The 19,406-nt window shown below is 42.1% G+C and overlaps 1 pseudogene; it reads right to left on the bottom strand.

The window, feature by feature from the left end:
• Positions 1 to 1,341: 1,341 nt before the first annotated feature.
• LOC126022111 (negative elongation factor E-like) lies at positions 1,342 to 18,792 on the bottom strand (annotated as a pseudogene).
• Between the last annotated feature and the right edge of the window lie 614 nt (positions 18,793 to 19,406).

Raw genomic sequence — 19,406 nt, forward strand, 5'->3', positions numbered from 1 at the left:
TTGATAGTTGACTACCTGCATTTTCAGCCTATACCTTCAATTTGTTGGTGTGTGTGTGTGTGTGTGTGTGTGTGTGTGTGTGTTTTCTTTTACTGGGCCACAGCCAGTGGTGCTCAGGGGTTACTCCTGGCTCTGCACTCAGAAATGACTCCTGACAGGCTTGGGGGATCATATGAGATGCCAGGGATAGAAACCGGGTCGACCGTAAGGCAAACACCCTACCTGCTGTGCTATCACTCTGGCCCCTACCTTCAATTGGTTCAAATTGACGATTCTAGAATTTCCCATAAGTGGAGTTATATATATATATTTATATATATATATACATATATACATATACATACATATATATACATATATATTTGCATCATATTTGTAGAAGTATTTTTGTTCTTCAGCCATGTCTAGCCTGCTCTTATGGTTTTTTTGTTTTTTTTTTTTTTTTGCTTTTTGGGCCACACCCAGTAACACTCAGGGGTTACTACTGGCTATGTGCTCAGAAATTGCTCCTGGTTTAGGGGACCATATGGGATGCAGGAAGATTGAACCGCGGTCTGTCCTAGGTTAGATGCATCAAGGCAAACATTCTACCACTTGTGCCACCGCTCCAGCCCCATATTGTTGACTAATGTTATACATACAAATATATTAATTTGTTTATCAATTTCCCCCAGTTAATGGTGTTCCTGAGAAAATACACCTTCTTTCCCCCCTTCCCTTTGTTGTTACACATAGCATGAGTCACACACATCTGTGCTTTCTTAAGGTTGCACACTTTAGTTGTGTTTGTACTTTGTTGTGGTGTGCCAGAGACTGCATATGTCATTGTTGCACTGGGAATCTAAATGGCAGTGCTTCAGGGATGGCAATCTGTAAGTGCAATTTTGCTGGGTATCAAACTATTGGCCTCATGCCTATAAGGCAGGTATTTTACCACTGACTTATCTCCTGGATTTTGGGGGAAGGTCAGTTTGGGGGCCAGAGCTGACAGTGCACAGCCTGAATTTGGTCAGGAATTACTCCTAGAAGAGCTCAAGGGACCATATGGGGTACTGATGACTAAACCCAGGTTGGTCACATGAAAGGCCACAGAACCTTACCTACTGTACTATCTTTCCCACCATTGAACATTTAAAAAAAAATGGGACACACCCAGCAGTGCTCAAGGTTTATTTCTGGCTCTCTGTTTAGGGATTACTCCAAGTAGGTTCAGGGAAACATATGCAGTGCTGGGTCAAATCCAGGTTAGCTTCATGCAAAATAAGGGCTCTCTGTCTAAAAATTATAATTGCCAGAGTCCAGCCCACGGTGAACAGGCTTGGAGCAGGGGAACTGCGAGGATTAAAAAAGCATGACATGCATCTTTCCTGCTTTCCTGAGTTTCCTGAAGACAGCCAAGAAGATGACAGTGACCATAATCTCTTCAGAATCCTGCACAGGATAAGCTGTCCCTGCCCAATAAGAGTGGAGGCTGATTCCTGCCATGTGTTTGGGCACAAGAGAGTCATGATAAACAGCTGCTGCCTCACTCCCTGCCTGCTTTTCTGCTTTCCTGCATAAGGCAGTCAAGAAGACAGTGAACATAATCTCTTCAGGGTCCAGGACAGGGTAAGCTGTTTCCACCCAATATTGGTGGAGGCTGTTTCCTGCCTTGTGTTTGGGCACAAAAGAGTCATGATAGGGAGTTTAGAGTAGAAATATGGAGAACGTTCAGTGAACTCAAGAAAAGCATAGATCAAGCTGAACAGACTACTAAGATGGAAATCAGAAAACTCCAAGCTGAAATAAGGACTGAAAAATTCAGTAGATGAGGTAAAGGCCTCAATGGAAAGCCTCTCCAACAGAGCAGCAGCGGCTGAGGACAGAATCAGTGGGCTAAAGAACGAGATACAGAACAACTCCATACAGCAGAAGAGATTAGAAAGGAGCCTTAAAGCAAATGATCAGACAATGGAAAAAATCCTCAAAGAATGTGAACAGATGAAAGTAGATGTCCGGGATAAACTCAACAGAAACAACACAAGAATCATTGGAATCCCAAAGACTCAGGAAGAAAATACATAGGAAGAAAATCTGCAGGAAAAAATCAACATTCAAGGACATCATTACAGAGAAACTCCCAGAGCTAAAGACTGCATGTGACCAAAACCTGCATGCCCAAAGAATACCAGCTAAAAGACACCCAAAGTAAAGTACCCAAGACACATTTTAGCCACAATGACAAATCCCACAGTTAAGGATAGAATACTGAAAGCAGCCAGATCAAAAAGGGAAATTACATTCAAAGGAGCAACCCTAAGATTTACAGCAGACCTGTCACAAGAAACCCTCAATGTCAGAAGGCAGTGGTAGGATATAGTGACAAAACTCAACGAAATGAATGCTTCACCTAGAATACTATACCCAGTCAGATTCACTTTCAGGTTTGAAGGAAGTATACATAGCTTCATAGATAAACAGCATCTCAGAAATTTTACAGACTCAAAACCAGCCTTACAAGACAAACTGAAATGTCTACTTTAAGACAAGACAGGCCTAAATACACACCAAATTTCTACACAAAGATGGCTCTAAATCCTATGACAATTATCTCTCTCAACATCAATGGGCCAAATGCACCAATTAAGAGCCACAGAGTAGCAAAATGGATCCAAATAAATTAATCCAACATTCTGCTGCCTACAAGAAATACATCTGAATAGTCAGAACAAACACAGACTCAAAATCAAAGTTGCAAGCACACATCAGGAAGGAAGAAGGGGCCTACATAAATAGCTTAATGACACAGCTTATAAAATTAGAAAACAATCTACAAAATGAACCCAAAATAATTCGGCAGAAGGAAATAACAAAGCTTAGAGCAGAAATTAATTAAAAGGAAACCCAAAAAACAATCCAAAAAATCAATGACAGCAAAAGTTGGTTCTTTGAAAAAATAAACAAGATTGATAAATTACTAGCAAAACTCACAAAGAAAGAGTGAGGAAACTCTCAGATCACTACAGATAATACAGAGATGCAAAGGGTAACAAGAAAGTACTTTTGAGTACTCTATGCCACGAAACAAGAGAAATGGGAAAAAATATAAGAAAAGAAAAGAAAAGACATTATTGCAATAAGGCCCAGAGATAATAGAGATGAGGAGCAGAAAGACCGGCTCACGTTATGAAGCTCACCACAAAGAGTGGTGAATGCAGTTAGAGAAATGACTACACTAAGAACTATCACAACAATGTTAATGAGTGAAAGAAGTAGAATGCCTGTCTCAAATACAGGTGGGGAGGGAGGGAGATAGGGGGCTTTGGTGATGGGAATGTTGCACTGGTGAAGGGGGTGTTCTTTATGTGACTGAAACCCAACTACAATCATGTATGTAATCAAGGTACTTAAATAAAGATATTAGGGGCCAGAGAGATATTGTGGAGGTAGGGCCTTGTATGCAGAAGGACATTGGTTCGAATCCTGGCATCCCATATGATCCCCCTAGCCTACCAGGAGCAATTTCTGAACATAGAGCCAGGAGTAACCCCTGAGCGCTGCCGTGAGTGACCCCCCCCCAAAAAAAAATAAAATAAATAAAGATACTATACATAAAAAAAGAAAACATGGCAGACATAATATAGAAAAGATGGATTTGGGGGCTTCCAACCTCATGGACTGAGTGTGCTGACTGTATTTTATGTATGATATTTAAAGTTCAGTGTCAATCAACATAGGAAGAAGGGCAGAAGTTAACAGGCAAAATTATTGGGGGGTTTTGTTTTTGTTTTGGGGCCACAAACCAGTGACGCTCAGGGGTTACTCCTGGCTATGCACTCAGAAATTGTTCCTGGCTTGGGGGACCATATGGGATGTCAGAAAATGGAACCACAGTCCGTCCTAGGTCAGCCGCTTGCGAGGCAAACGCCCTACCACTGTGCCACTGCTCCAGCCCCAGGAAAAATTATTGATCTAATGCTAACCAAGACTAAATGGGTCTTTATATCTCAAAAGGGGTGTGTGAAGGAAAGAGGAAAGTAGGGAAAAGTCTCTGTGGATTGTCTTCCTCATGGAGAGATGACAGACAAAAGAGTCCATAAAGAATCTCATCAGCAGAGCATTCTTTGCTGAAGCCTTGTTCAGTTAATTCATATTAAGAGTCCTTAAATCATTTCTTTTGCCACTCTTCACAGACTATCAACTCTCTAGCTTAACTTATTTATTTATTGTATATCTTCATATACAACAATCATTCTGGACAGTAATTCTTACTTCTTGAATCCTAGAATATGTATTCTTTTTTTATTTTTAGTTTTTGGGCCACACCTGGTGATGCATTCCTGGCTATGCACTCAGAAATCGCTCCTCGCTAGGGGGACAATATGGGACCCCAAGGATCAAACCCAGGTTCGTCCTGGGCAGCTGCATGCGAGGCAACTGCCCTACTACTGTGCTATTGCTCTGACCCCGAATATGTATTCTTATTGTCATCCAGCAGTGGGATATCTCTGGTTTAGCACCAAAATTTAGCCTAAACCTTTCCTCTAAAGGATCTAAAGTCCAGCAAGGGCCAAAAGAGATAATACAGTGGCTAGGGCACATCCCTTGCACACAGCTAACTTGATTTTAATCCCTGATACTACATAGGTTTTCAGGAGTGATCTTTGAGCACAGAGCCAGGATTAAAACCCTGAGCACCACCAGATGTGCCTCAAAAGAAGAAAAAAATAATTCCAGTAAAAGTCCATGGGGTCGGAGAGATAGCACAGCAGTAAGGCATTTGTCTTGCATGCAGCTGATTCGAACAGACAGTGGTTTAAATCCCAACATCCCATATAATCCCCTGAGCCTACCAGGAGAAACTTCTGAGCTCAAAGCCAGGAGTAATCCCTGAGCACTGTTGGGTGTGATCCAAAAACCAAAAAAAAAAAAAAAAGTCCAAAGACAAGGTGTAAAAAATTTTATAATTCTATTAGTCACACATCTATTACTAGATGTTTCAAGGTAACTAACTAAACTTTTGTGAGCAAATAGAAAAGCTAGATGATTTTTTACTAATTTTTTTGAGCTCTACACAGCAGGAGAGATATGTATAACCTGTTGTACTATCTCTGGCCCCAGTGCTTTTTACTTTTCCTTAGATATTTACCCTTATTTATTTATTTTGGTTTTTGGGTCACACCCGGCAGCGCTCAGGGGTTACTCATGGCTCTACGCTCAGAAATCGCCCGTGGCAGGCTTGGGGGACCACATGGAATGCTGGGATTTGACCCACCATCCTTCTGCATGCAAGGCAAACGCCACACTTCCATGCCGTCTCTCCGAACCCTACCCTTATTTATTAAACAGACAGAACATCTACACTTGTCAGAGCAACCAAGTCCTTGCTTTCCTGACTTAAAGACTTTGCACAGGGTGCTCTGGCTCCACTGCGCCCATGCCTGCAGCTGGTCCCTAGCTTGGCCCCCAAATGCCAGCCCATGCTGCTGCAGCAAGGTGAAAAGTCCAGGGCCCAGCTGCCCCAAGACGCAGGAAGCTCTCAGGTCATTGGGTGAGCAGAAGGGAGAAAAAGAGCAACTAGAAGCATATGAGTATATTGATAAAGTACAAAATGAAATTGACTTCCTCCAATCCCTGAGAATAAATTGCAGTCTTTCTCCCACCCACCCCCCTTTTTGTGCTCAATCTCCCTTTAGTCTCTTTTCTCTCTCTCAGTCTCTTTTCTCCTTTACACCATTAAGTTCTCAACTTAATTTGGGGAAATACCTTTAAAAGAATTGAATGGGGAAAAAAGATCCCTACTGCATTCAGTTCCAAATTCATTGTATTCATTGTCTGCAAAAAAACCTATGGAATCAACAGTACTATGCTCTGTGGGGAAAAAAGAAAACTCTTCTGCTCCTTTCACTCTGTTGGAAGACAAGGGTGTTAGGTCCCTGTGTAGTAGTACAATTCTAGTTTTTTCCTCCCTTTCTTTGTATATTGGGCTCAGAGATCACACTATGTCTCCATGTGAATATGGATAGTTAGCATTTACCAACATGTATCTGTCTACTTTCTTGTGTCTAAAACAGGAGAAAAACTTAAATAAAATAAAAGGAGGTAATAGGGGCTGGAGCGGTGGCACAACAATAAGGTGCTACCTTGCTCACGCTAGCCTAGGACGGACCACAGTTTGATTCCCCGGTGTCCCATATGGTCCCCCAAGCCAGGAATGATTTCTGAGCACATATCCAGGAGTAACCGGGTATGGCTCAAAAACAAACAAAAAAAAAATTGGGGGTTATGTAAAGACAGCAAAAGGTAGGTTTGATGTTTGGGTGAATTAAATGGGCATTTTAACAACATGGCTTCTCCTTTTGCATGTTTAAGTGTGATGTTTAATGAACATCCTCGCAGTTTAAGATGATGTGTGTGTGTGTGTGTGTGTGTGTGTGTGTGTGTGTGTGTGTGTATTCAAGATCCATTTGGGGTGAAGAAAGAGGGGAGTGTGCACTGATCATGGTGTTACAACTGAGATAAAATCCAGCAGCCATATTTTTTAAAGGCTTATCCTGATCCCAAATGCTGAAAAGCCAGAGGCAGAGGGAGATGTAGGAACTTCCTCCTCAGTGTTTACTGAGACCAATATTGGGACAGATGAAACACACAAGATCCCACTCTATTCCCTTGAAGACGCCCTCAAGGTTTTCAATGAAGATGTCATCACTGTAGGCCAGGGGTCTCAAACTTGCGGCCCGTGGGCCATTTGCGGCCCTCCATACAACATTTTGTGGCCCATGGCTGGCCTTCAAATATCGCAGTATTCGCGATTATTTGCTTACCAAATAATCACAATAAAAATCACATTAGTAAGAAAAAAAATCGCATTAAACATTCGCATACTCTGAGCAGTTCCGTTCGGGGTATGCAAATGTTTAATGCGATTTTTTTGCGATTTTTTTCTTACTAATGCGATTTTTTATTGCAAATATTCAGTAAGCGAATAATCGTGAATACTTTGCGCCTAGCGCAGACATCATTTCCACTGCTCCTGCCCGCTGTCCCTTGCATTATTGGAGGCCTACGGGAGAGAAGGGAAAGAAGGGAGAGAAGTTTATTACAGAATTAGATTTTGTCATACCTTCATCATGACTTCATCAAAGCCTGCAGTGAAGAGAAAGATTGATGACGAGCACAGAGAATTTCAGGAAAAGTGGGAGACGCAGTATTTCTTTGTTGAGCACAGGGTCATCCCCACATGTCTTATTTGCTCAGAGAAAGTTGCAGTGCACAAGGAGTACAACTTGAAATGCCATTATTCAACTAAATATGCAGAGGAATGTGCAAAATATCAAGGAAATGAGAGAGCCAAGCGGGTTGCCAGTCTTAAAGCATGTCTAATGAGGCAACAAGATTTCTTCAAGAAAGCAACCAAAGAGAATGTTGCATCAGTTGAAGCTAGTTATGTTTAGTGAGATGATTGCTAAGGCAGGGAAACCATTCACAGGAGTTTGTTTAAAAAATGCATGTTACAGGCTGCAAGTATTATCTGTCTAGAAAAGAAAGGTCAGTTTAGCAAAATCAGCCTTTCTGCCAACACTGTGGCAGAGAGCATTTCTGACATGTCAAGTGACATTTATCATCAACTGTGTGAGAAAGCCAAATGTTTTGATTCATACTCAGTTGCTCTTGACGAAGGCACAGATATAACAGACACTGTGCAGCTCACAATTTATGTCCGTGGTGTTGATTGCAATTTTGAATTGACAGAGGAGCTGCTCACAATAATTCCAATGCATGGCCAGACCACCGCTAATGAGATATTTCGACATCTGTGTGATGCCATTGAGAATGCAGGTTTGCCATGGAAGAGGTTTGTTAAAATAATAACCGATGGAGCGCCATCGATGACAGGGAGGAAAAATGGACTGGTGGCACTTGTTAAAAAAAAAAAACTTGAAGAGGAGGGTGTAGAGAAGGCTATTGCTCTTCACTGCATTATCCATCAGCAGGCCTTTTGCAGTAAATGCCTGCTGTGTTACAATGTGATGTCTGTTGTTGTGAAATGCATCAACCAAATCAGATCCAGGGGCTTAAAGCATAGGAGGTTTCGTGCTTTTTTAGAGGACATGGAGTCAGAATATGGAGATGTGCTCTATTTCACCGAGGTACATTGGCTCAGCAGGGGAAATATCCTGAAAAGATTTTTTGAGTTGAGAGAAGTGAAAGCCTTCATGGAGAAGGATGGGAATGCTCTTTCTGAGTTGAGTGATCACAAATGGCTCATGGACTTAGCTTTTCTTGTTGACATCACACAGAAGCTGAATGTACTAAACAAGATGTTACAAGGCCCGGGGCAGCTTATCAGTGCTGCCTATGACAACGTGAGAGCATTCTCTATAAAACTTGTGTTATGGAAATTCCATCTCTCTCAGACAAACCTTTGCCATTTCCCAGCATGCAAGGAACTTGTGGGTGCAGGCATACCATTCAGTGGTGAGAAATATGTTGATGCTATTTTTAAGCTAGAGAAGGAATTTGATCACAGATTTGCAGACTTCAAAAAGCAGAGAGTGGGGCCGGCGAGGTGGCACTAGAGGTAAGGTGTCTGCCTTGCAAGTGCTAGCCAAGGAAAGGACCACGGTTCTATCCCCTGGCATCCCATATGGTCTCCCAAGCCAGGGGCAATTTCTGAGCGCGTAGCCAGGAGTAACCCCTGAGCATCTAACGGGTGTGGCCCGAAAAACCAAAAAAAAAAAAAAAAAAAAAAAAAAAAGCAGAGAGCCACTTTCCAAATTTTTGTGGACCCCTTTTCCTTTGATGTGCAAGATGCCCCTCCTGTGCTTCAAATGGAGCTCATTGGCCTGCAATGCAACTTTGATCTCAAAACCAAGTTCAGGGAGATTAGTGGAAAAGCAGACATGCCTGGGCAGTTTTTGAGAGAATTGCCCTCCAGCTTCCCTGAGCTTTCCCGAATATTCAAGTGCACCATGTGCCTTTTTGGGAGCACATATTTGTGTGAAAAGTTATTCTCCACATTGAACTTCAATAAGTCAAAGTACAGGTCTAGACTTAATGATGATCATCTTCAAGCCATACTGAGGGTCTCAACTGCTTTCTCTCTAAAGCCAAACGTGGTTCAGATTTGTGAGAAGAAGCGCTGTCAAGTCTCTGGCAGCAAGGAATAGGCAAAAGATGCCATGTTCAGAAGAACTGTTCATGATCTTCACTCAATGTTCTATTCATGTTCGGAAGAAATAATTAAAACTGTTAATAATGATGTTTGAGGACTTTTTTGTGTGTGTGAAATCCCTTATGCGGCCCTGCCTCACCCTGACTTTGCCTCCAGCGGCCCCCAAGTAAATTGAGTTTGAGACCCCTGCTGTAGACTATCTGGGTTTCTCTTGTCCTGGTGGCAACCCTTAGGGCTATTCTGGGTAGCAAGGGAGCCCCATACAGACTTGCCAGGGGCAGCATCCATTATGGGCTGTTTATGGACAATGTTGACCTTGTACAGATTCTATCTGGATCCCGTTGAGCTCAGCAATAGCCTGATCTGCTCACTTTATCTTTTCATAGGTCACTTCATCTTTTCATAGACAGTTTCTGGGTGGGTCCATGAAGAGGTCAGTGATGTTTCCAAATGGAAAGCCCCGAAGAGGGTGGGGGTGGGATCATATCTTCTCATACATATAGGGAGTATCCCCCCTTCGAGGGGTTCAACGTTCAGGGAATGAGTCTGATCTGTAGAAAAAGGCCTTCTCCATCTCGATCTCAGTCTCGATCCAGATCCCTGTCCCTGTCCCTGTCCGGTCTCGCTCCTGGTCTCAGTGGCCGTGTCTGTCACGATCTCTGTCTCAATCCCTGCTCCTCTGGGAGGTGAGGTTGAAGAAAGGGCACCACTTGGCTCTACATAGTCCCAGTCAAAGCTTCGGGGGCACCATCATCAGCTCCTGGGCCCTCTGTTTCCTCTCTCAGGCCCCAGTTCCTGGAGCAGATCACTGGAAATACAAAGCTCTTGTACAGAGATTTCTTCTGGGGACATCTGAATGATCCCTGCAGGTCGTCATCAGCATGCTTCTCTGGAACAGCTGAAAGTAGGGACTGTCCTTTCTCAGGGTCCTTTACCTTCCCCTCTAATGTTCAATGTTTGAAGCCTGAGTTCTTGTTCTCGGCCTTATTGGCACTGATGGCTCCTGACTTCACCAGCAGCTTTGCCTGCTCTGTTGCCGTGGCTGTGTCTACCACAACTGCTCTGACAAGGAGCTTGACACCTTCTTGACCGGCTGTGTTGCTGCTACTTTGTTTCTTCAGAGCCTTTTTCTTTTTCTTGAGTTTGTTGAAATTCTTCTGCAGCACTTTCTCTTCTTCCTTAGGCCAGGGATATCACTAACATGGTGGTTCCTGAGGGAGTGACAACCAGGGCCCCACTGTTACAATGACACTTCTTTTTTTTTTTTGTTGTTGTGTGTGTGTGTGTGTGTGTGTGTGTTTGGTTTTGGTTTTTGGGTCACATCCGGCAGTGCTTAGGGGTTACTCCTGGCTCTAGGCTCAGAAATCGCCCCTGGCAGGCACAGGGGACCATATGGGATGCTGGGATTCGAACCACCGTCCTTCTGCATGCACCGTCCTTCTGCAAACGCCTTACCATGCTATTTCTCCAGCCCCAAGATGACATGTCTAAAATAAAATTCTTGGGACCAGAGCAATAGCACAGTGGTAGGGCATTTGCCTTGCACACGGACGACCCAGGATGGACACAGGTTCAACACCTGGCACCCCATAAGGTCCCCCAAGCCTGCCCCAAGCGACTTCTGAGTGCAGAGCCAGGAGTAACTTCTGAGAGCTGTTGGGTGTGGCCCAAAAAACAAAAAATAAATAAGGAAATAAAATAAAATAAAATTCTCTTCTAATGATGACTTGAGCCCTGCTGCTCGATGGGAGAATCAGCAGAACCTACAGAAACTTATTTGGAATTGACATTCTCTATTGTAATTTTGTTCCTGTTTATTTTAAAATTTTCTTTTTGTTTTACTGGAAAGGAAAGATGCTCAATTTTAAACCTTAAAAGTGTAACAGTTACTTTGTTACAATAAAGCTAAATGTACACTAAATATACACTAAACACACACACACACATAGATTTTACACACTTGAAATTTTAGGTAGTCTGATTTTGACAATTTCCCTGTTTCATAAACCTTCAGATTCACTGACAGGCGGTTAAAAATGTACCAAAAATGTATGCATCATGACCACTTTATCTTTGATAAAGTTTACTATACTGTCCTGAGGACATTATTTTCTTAATCAATAAAAAGTTATTCAGAAGTCCCAAAGTTGAATTCCTATCATAAGATTGGGGTTGTCGGTGTTACAGAACAAGCTAACAACAAAATGAATCAAAATTAAGTAGGCAAAAGAAAATAACAAAACTTAGAACAGAAATTAGCCGGAGGGGCCGGGCGGTGGCGCTAAAGGTAAGGTGCCTGCCTTGCCTGCGCTAGCCTTGGACGGACCTCAGTTTGATCCCCCGGTGTCCCATATGGTCCCCCAAGCCAGGAGCAACTTCTGAGTGCATAGCCAGGAGTAACCCCTGAGCGTTACCGGGTGTGACCCAAAAAAATAAAAAAAAAAAAAAAAAGAAATTAGCCGGAGAGATAGCATGGAGGTAGGGCATTTGCCTTGCATGCAGAAGGACGGTGATTCAAATCCTGGCATCCCATATGGTCCCCCATGCCTGCCAGGGGTGATTTCTGAGCGTAGAGCCAGGAGTGACCCTGAGTGCTGCCGGGTGTGACCCCAAAACAAGACAAAACAAAACAAAAAACAAAACAAAACAAAACAAAACAAAAAAAAACAAAGCTTAGAACAGAAATTAATGAATTGGAAATCCCAAAAACAATCTGAAAGAGCAATGAAAATAAAACTTGGTTCTTTAAAAAAATAAACAAGATTGATAAACACTAACAAAACTCTCAAAGAAAGGGAGAGAAACTTAATAAATTGAATTAGAAATGAAAAGGGAGAGATCACTATAGATACTACAGGGATTCAAAGGGTAATCAGAGACTACTTTGAGAAACTCTATGCGACAAAGCAAGAGATCCTGGAAAAATAGATAAATTCTTGGACCTTATAATCTTCCACAGTTTGAAGCAGGATGATCTAGCATAACTAAACAGACCCATCACTATTAGGAATTAAAATGGTAATCAAAAGTATTCCCAAAAACAAAAGCCCAGGCCCAGATGGATTCACCAACAAGTTCTTTCAAACCTTTCAAGAGGATCTACTACCAATTCTTTTCAGACTCTTCCACAAAATTGAAGAAATAGAAATAATCCCAAATAGTTTTTATGAAGCTAACATCACCCTGATACCAAAAGCAGACAGAGATGCTGATAAAAAAGAAAACTACAGACCAATAACCCTGATGGGCATAGATGCAAAGATCCTCAATAAAATCCTAGCAAATAGGATCCAATGCTTCATCAAGAAGTCATGCACCTGGATCAGAGAGATAACACAGCAGTAGGGCATTTGTCTTGCATTCAGCCAATTCAGGACAGATGGTGGTTTGAATCCCAGCATCCCAGATGATCTCTTGAGCCTGCCAGGAGCGATTTCTGAGCACAGAGCCAGGAGTAACCCCTGAGCACCACCAGGTCTGACCCCAAAATAAAACAAAACCAAAAAAAAAGAAGTCATACACCATGACCAAGTAGGTTTCAGGTTTCATTCCAAAGATGCAAGGATGGTTTAACATACACAAATCAATCAACATAATACACTATATCAACAAAAGAAAAAAAACATATAATCATATCAAGAGATGCAGAGAGAACATTTGATAAAGCCTAACACCCATTCATGATAAAAAAAAAAACCTCCCAACAAGATGGGAATGGAAGGAACTTATCTCAATATAATCAAGGTCATTTACCACAAGCCCATGACAATATTATACTCAATGGAGATAAACTAAAAGCATTTCCTCTAAAATCTGGTAAAGACAAATCTGCCCCCTCTCACCACTCCTATTTAACATAGTACTAGAAGTACTTGCCATAACAGTTAGGCAAGAAAAAGATATCAAGGGTATCCAGGTAGGAAAGGAAGAAGTCAAGCTCTCACTGTTTGCAGATGACATGATATTATATTTAGAAAACCCTAAAGATGGGACCAGAAAGATAGCATGGAGGTAAGGTCGGTGGTTTGAATCCCAGCATCCCATATGGTCCCCCAGGTCTGCCAGGAGTGATTTCTGAGCATAGAGCCAGGAGTAGCCCCTGAGTGCTGCTGTGTGTGACCCCAAAACAAAACAAATGAAGAAACAAAAAAAGAAAAAACTAAAGACGCTACCAAAAAACTTCTAGAAACAATAGATTCATATAGCAAAGTGGCAGTCTACAAAGTTAATGCACAAAAATCAATGGCTATCTTATACACAAATAATGATAGAGAAGAAATGGACATTAAAAGAAAACAATCCCATTCATATTAGAGGCCACACAAACTCAAATATCTTGGAGCCAACTTAATTAAAGAGGTGAAGGATCTATACAAAGAAAACTACAAAGCACTGTTTCAAGAAATAAAAGAGAACACAAGGAAATGGAGACACATACCCTGTTCATAAATTGGGAGGGTTAATGTCATTAAGATGGCAATATTCCCCAAAGCATTGTACAGATTTAATGCAATTCCTCTAAGGATTCTCATGACTTTCTTCAAAGAAGTGGATCAAACATTCCTGAAATTCACTTGGAACAATTAAACAATTAAAGGAAATAGTGACTAGGATACAAAGACAACCCACAGAATGGGAGAAACTATTCACCCAATACCCATCAGATAAGGGGCTAATATCTAAGATTTACAGGGTACTGACAGAACTTAACAAGAAAAAAAATCTAACCCCATCAAAAAATGGGGAGAAGAAATGAACAGACAATTCCTCAAAGAAACACAAAGACATATGAAAAAATGCTCACATCACTAATCAACATGGAGATGCAAATAAAAACAACAATGAGGTACCATCTTACATCACAGAAACTGGCACACATCGCAAAGAACAAGAATAATCAGTGCTGGGTCCGGAAAGATAGCACAGCGGTGTTTGCCTTGCAAGCAGCCGATCCAGGACCTAAGGTGGTTGGTTCGAATCCCGGTGTCCCATATGGTCCCCCTTGCTTGCCAGGAGCTATTTCTGAGCAGACAGTCAGGAGTAACCCCTGAGCACCCCCGGGTGTGGCCCAAAAACCAAGAACCAAAAAAAAAAAAAAAAAAAAAAAAGAATAATCAGTGCTATTGGGGATGTGGAAGAAAGAAACTCATTCACTATTGGTGGGATTGCTGTCTAGTCCAACCTTTCTGGAAAGCAATATGGAGATTCCTTATAAAACTGGAAATTGAGCTCCCATATGATCAAGCAATAACACTCCTAGGGATATACCCTAGGAACACAAAAACACAGTATAATAATGCCCTCTGCACCACTATGTTCATCGCAGCACTGTTTACTATAGCCAGAATCTGGAAACAACCCAGATGTCGGAAAACAGATGAGTGGCTAAAGAAATTGTGGTACATATACATAATGGGATATTATGCAGCTGCCAGGAAAAATGAAGTCATGAAATTTTCCTATACATGGATGGACATGGAAACTACTATGCTGAGTGAAGTAAGTCAGGGGGAGAGAGATAAACACAGAATAGTCTCACTCATCTATGGGATTGAAGAAAAATAAGACAGTATGGTAATAATACCCAGAGACAATAGAGATGACAGCTGGACCAGCCCATGATATGAAGCTTACCACAGAGTGGTAAGTGCAGTTAGAGAAATAACTATACTAACAACTATCATGATAATGGTAGTGAGTAAGAGAAATAGAATGCCTATCTCGAAGACAGGCAAGGGGTAGGGGAGAAGAGAGATGAGAGACATTGGTGGCAAGAAGGCTGCACGGGTGAAGGGGGGTATACTTTTTAGTGACTGAAACCCAACTATAAACATATTTGTAACCATGGTGCTTAAATAAAGATATTATTTTAAAAAAAAGAGAGAGAGAGAAAATAAGGGGCCGAAGAGATAGCATGGAGGTAAGGCCTTTGCCTTGCATGCAGAAGGACAGTGGTTCGAATCCAGGCATCCCATATGGTCTCCCGAGCCTGTCAGGAGAGATTTCTGAGCAGACAGCCAGGAGGAACCCCTGAGCGCTGCCGGGTGTGACCCTAAAACAGAAAACAAAAACAAAAAAACAAAAAAAGAGAATGAATCAAGTAAGACTTTTGATAATCCAGTTTAAAAAAGTTTAAATTACTTTTCCTTGTTCTCCATAGCAGCTGAAAGAATACTAGGTATATGGAAGGAATTTAATGAAACTTTAATAAATTTAATAAAGATTTAGGGGCCCGGAGAGATAGCACAGCGGTGTTTGCCCTGCAAGCAGCCGATCCAGGACCAAAGGTGGTTGGTTCGAATCCTGGTGTCCCATATGGTCCCCCGTAACTGCCAGGAGCTATTTCTGAGCAGACAGCCAGGAGTAACCCCTGAGCAATGCCGGGTGTGGCCCAAAAACACCAAAAAAAAAAAATAATAAATTTAATAAAGATTTAATGAAACTTTAAAGTGTAATAAGATTTTTTGGCTATACCTGGCAATGCTGTTTTTGTGCTTAGGAGTTATTCTGAGGGGCTGGAGAGATAGCACAGCAATAGGGCATTTGCTTTGCACTCAGCTGATCCAGAAAGAATGGTAGTTCGAATCCCAGTATTCCATATGATCCCCCAAGCCTACCAGGAATGATTGTGAGTGTAGAGCTAGGAGCGACCCCTGAGTACTGCCAGGTGTGACTCAAAAACAAACAAAAAAAGGAGTTATTCTGGACAGCCACATGCAAGGAAATGTCTTAATCCCTTTATTATCTCTCTAGCTCCCAAATATTACTTGATTTGCAATAAAAAGGCACATGTAAAAAGAGCATCTGAAATGAATTTGTGTGTGTGTGTGTTTTTGGTTTTTGGGTCACACCCAGCGGTGCTCAGGGGTTACTCCTGGCTCTACGCTCAGAAATCGCTCCTGGCAGGCTCGGAGGACCATATGGGATGCCGGGATTCGAACCACTGTCCTTCTGCATGCAAGGCAAACGTCTTACCTCCATGCTATCTCTCTGGCCCCTGAAATGTGTTTTGACCAAATAGAGATAAGCTGTACAAATATCTTAAAGACTGGCTGGAGTGATAGATAGTAAGGCAAGTGCTTTATCCATTGTAAAGCACTCCAGCCACCCCATTACTGCTAGTTTTATTTACTTAAAATTTACTTTCCCCTTTTCCTCCCCTTTATAGCATGGTGTTTGGAGGTTGCATACTTTTCCCAGCCCTGGAGAACACAATGGCAGTGTAGGAATTTTACTGGTTATATGGAGTGGTGCCAGGAATTGAACTCATGGTCTCATACATGCTGCCACATCTTTCTACCATCACCCCATATACTTTCTTTCTTTCATATATGTATATTTGTATAAATATGTATACACACACTTTTTGTTTGGAGGCCACAACTGGCTGTGTCCAATCTTACTCCTGATTCTATACTCCAGGATCACTTTGGGCAGTACTCTGGAAAGCAGTATATTGTGCTGGGGATCAAATCTGTATTGGCCACCATGCAAGCCAAATGACTTAACTGCTGTATTATCTCTCTGGTCCCTATTTTAAAATATACACGGTTTGTCTAGCCTTGCCTGCAAAAAGTTTTGCCACAATTGTGCTGGTTTCTTGATTAAGCTGATTTGACTATAAGTAATCATTTCTTAGAGCCTAGCTATTTTATCTTCAAGGGCTTTCATTGGCTATTGTGCTTACATAAACTTGGCACCAGGGCCTCATCTTGATGGAGGCTGTTTGCATATCTTCTTTGAAACTTGAAATACAAGGATTCCTCCCAACAGGTTAGCCAATAGAAATGTTAGTAGGGAAAAGGTAAAATTCAGTGAGCCAGTTATTCTTTCCATGATTAGAGATTCCTCAAGTAAACCATTATACAATATTCCTGATTATTCCTACAGTCACTGTGGCAGTTTTTGCTACTAAGGAAGTTATTTGTGACAGGTGCCATTTAGCCTGTAGCTTTGTAGTTAAGCCTCTGCATTAAATTAATATTCCTGCTTTAATAAACCATCAGACTTACTGGTTTAAAATAATATGGATGTATTTTATTTTAGTTCTGAAGGTTGGAAATTTAAAACCAAGGTGTTAGTAGGGCTGCATTTCTTCTGGAGAGAATCTATTTTCTTGCCTTTTCTAATGGCTTTTTGTTGTTGTTATTGTTATTGGGCCACAACTGGCACTGCTCCAGGTTACTCCTGGCTCTGCACTCAATAATCACTCCTGGCAGGCTTGGGGAACCATATAGGATGCTCGGATTGAACTTGGGCCGGCTGTGGGCAAAGTACACTATGCTATCTTAATGGCATTTCTCGATTTTCAGCCCTTTTTTTTTTTTTTTTGGTTTTTGGGCCACACCCGTTTGATGTTTAGGGGTTACTCCTGGCTATGCGCTCAGAAATCGCCCCTGGCTTGGGGGGACCATATGGGACACCAGGGGATCGAACCGCGGTCTGTCCTATGCTAGCGCTTGCAAGGCAAACACCTTACCTATAGCGCCACTTTCCCGGCCCCGATTTTCAGCCCTTTTAATCACTCTGATTAAAACTTGTTATAACATCTACTGTGGTCAAATCTTCCTTTCCCTCTTTTTGAAACAATTTTTTTTTTGGGCCACACCCAGCGATGCTCAGGGGTTACTCCTGACTGTCTGCTCAGAAATAGCTCCTGGCAGGCACGGGGGACCATATGGGACACCAGGATTTGAACCAACCACCTTTGGTCCTGGATCGGCTGCTTGCAAGGCAAACGCCGCTGTGCTATCTCTCCGGGCCCGAAACAATTATTTTTTTAACTAGAGGCTGGAGCAATAGTACAGTGGGCAGGATGCTTGTCATGCATACATCTAATCCAGTTCAATCCCTGGCACCCCATATGTTCCCCCAAACCTGGCAGGAATGATCTCTAAGCACTGCCAGAGGTGTATGTGTGTCCCCCAAACAAAAAATATTATAACACAGTGAGTTACTAAGTAATTCATAATACAGTCATTTCAGGCATATGTTCAAATGTAAAATAAAAATCTTTGAGTTGTGAGATCACCCCAGGCATTGTATTTCTAACCCCCAAGCAGACAGATCTGAAGAAGCAGGATACTGGTGAAGGATTAATAAACCAAGCCAGTCAGGAAAGAATAATGGAGTCTGTGGTTTCTTGTGGCTTCTCCCTCATGGTGTCTGCCAGAGCCAAAAGCCAGAACTGCTTCTTTCTTTATTAAAACAATACCCATATACCTGGAGGGGGAAGGTTGAATAATCCAGGTGGTCTTTTACATATAAAGGAGAGAATTAAAAGAGGAAGACGGAGGAATGCCTTTGTTTTGTGTTAATAGCTGGGTGTCATCTTACAGTCAAATACCAATCCCACTAACAGTGTGACCTTCCCTCCACCAGTGTCCCCAGTTTCCACTACCCTCACAGTCACAAATTCACTATGTATTGCTTGTTACAACACAAAGACAAATGAAATTATCAAAATGTAGATCAGTAAGGGTCAGTTTGTAATAACTGTCCTTTCAATGGTATTACTAAAGTCAGTGTCTAAGAATTTACTAGGCTGTGTTTCATGTTACTTGATTCTCTGTGTTATTGTTTAGGTTCACGGATTTTGGCGATCTTCTATGTAACTTTCCCATCAGATGCACTGTCATCTTAGTGCAGTAACTGCATTATGAATTTTTTTGAGTTTGTTTGTTTGTTTGTTTTTGGGTCAGACCTGGTGGAACTCAAGGGTTACTCCTGGCTCTGCACTCAGAAATTGCTCCTGGAAGGCAGGAAGGGGGATCATATGGGATTCCGGGATTCAAACCACTGTCCATCTTGGATAGGCTATGTGTAAGGGAAACTCCCGACAGCTGTCCTTTCTCTCTGACCCTTGAGGTGTTGTTAAGCTGTATGTGCTTTAGGTATAAATCTGGAACAAATTTGATGGCTTCACAGTTTAAGTTTATGGCGTAGAGCCGATCTGTTTCTGTTGGAGGGTGTAGGGTTGTGGCTATGAGTTGCTGAGTCTTCAGACAGGAAGGGAAATTTGCTTCACCTAGTCAGAGAAGGCCCTAGAGTTGTCAATTTGAGAAGTCTACCTGGGAATAGTTGACAGCCATCATCAGTAGTGGAGTCACACTGAATTTCTGGGAAGATGGCAGGTGTGGGTAGGGGCTGCTGGGTTTTCCAGTAGCAGAGGAGAGTGTGGGTGGGTGGGGCTTGGGCAGCCCCCATTCAGAGAATACTCATTTTTAACCCTTATAATGGTTCCATCTGGGCC

The sequence above is a fragment of the Suncus etruscus genome, chromosome 11 (assembly GCF_024139225.1).
Source record: "Suncus etruscus isolate mSunEtr1 chromosome 11, mSunEtr1.pri.cur, whole genome shotgun sequence".
NCBI classification, from domain to species: domain Eukaryota; kingdom Metazoa; phylum Chordata; class Mammalia; order Eulipotyphla; family Soricidae; genus Suncus; species Suncus etruscus.